This window comes from Hesperophylax consimilis, chromosome 21 (genome assembly GCF_061612785.1).
Source record: "Hesperophylax consimilis isolate HC1 chromosome 21, BYU_Hcon_1.0, whole genome shotgun sequence".
Classification (NCBI taxonomy): domain Eukaryota; kingdom Metazoa; phylum Arthropoda; class Insecta; order Trichoptera; family Limnephilidae; genus Hesperophylax; species Hesperophylax consimilis.
Genome location: NC_142856.1, coordinates 30,267,627 through 30,269,230, shown reverse-complemented (window position 1 = coordinate 30,269,230; position 1,604 = coordinate 30,267,627).

The window sequence follows — 1,604 nt, the reverse complement described above, 5'->3', positions numbered from 1 at the left end:
TAACGACCTCTTTTCAGGCATTATTTTCATTTCATAAACCATACAAAATTTCCGAGTACGGGGCGTAAAAAAAATGTTGGGCATATACTTTTTACAGGTGTCACAACTTGTGTCATCTTCCTGGTCTATGAAAGGAGCAGTTAAGTCAAATGTAGATCATTCACCAACCGAACCTTGAAGAGGACACACGTGAATAATTGGCGGTAGAAAACAACCCCTCAAAATGGATACCACTTCCGACGAAGGCGCTCAAGTGGTGGCACTACTGCAATCAGGGATGCGACAGTGTGATGTTACTCGGCAACTAGACTGCAAGTCGTTTGGCCGTTCGACGGGTTTTCCAAAGGTTTCAAAAGACTGGTGGCTTCATCCGTAAGCGTTGATCAGGGTGACGATGCTGCACATCCGAAAGACGCGATCGCTTTCAAATCACTATTTTCGATTGATCTTATACAACGCATTGGTTTACATTATAAATATCAAAAATATGCTTTCGTGACGATATAAGATATACCAAGAATATAGACATTTTTAGCTTGTAGCTTCCTCTTAAACGGCCGAACTAGCCCGCTTAAATTTTAGTGAAGATTCACTTACTCAGCGAGTATAGGCCCGGTAGGTTTTTAAGACTCGTTCTTTAGTTCAACAGCTCGGCTATAGAACGATTTGCTGGTCTCTGTGTTTCCTCTGTCCTACACTATGGGTTTCTCTGTTCACACTTTCAAAAGGGAGTGTATGTTCTTACTTTATCCCATTTCTATTTTCAAACTGAGTCTGATTTCGTAATTAGTTATAAGTGTGCAAAATTAATGGCACCGCCCCTTTTAGGGGCGTTTTAACATGAGAACAATTTATAATATTGTAAATAATAACATTACTATTGGACAGTTTTATTAAAATATTGTTTGTATATAACTGAACTGCCCCAGCTACGATCTTATGTATTCATGATGTGACGAATTGATTGCCCTCCATTAGTACTCGGGAAAAAAAGATAAATAAATAAATTATAATTATTATTACAGTTAGTCCCAGAATGTCTGCACTGCATAAAATTCCTACTTCTAGTAATGTATTGGTGGAAACTTAATAAAGCGTAAAAGCAACAGAATGGAAATAATAAAAAAATGTATCCACTTTGGCGAAAATGCCCACCTACCAATTTGAAGTTAGTCATCGCGTCATCGTGTCATCGTTGGTAACCGTCGGTCACCGTCGAACCATCGTCAAACGAAGGTTCTGGTCATGAATAATAATATTACTAGTGGTTCTGGTAGGCTGTAGGTTCCAGAAGATTCTATTAGAGCGGAATCTAGCGTCAGAGCTGAGAACTAAAATCATTGCCACAAAAGAGGAGATGAAAAATGAAGCTATCAAATTTCCCAAAAACATAAATCTGTGAATACTATTACTAACGCCATCTATTGTATTGAATGATTATATATGAACATTTACTCCAAAAATGAATTAAATATACTTATAATAACGTAGTTCTCAACCAAACCGCAAAATATAGCTATTGAATTGAATTGTTTATTATTGAGCATAGCTTCTCATATTATTTAACCCCTCCATTTATTTAGGCATAGTAATGAACAGCTGAT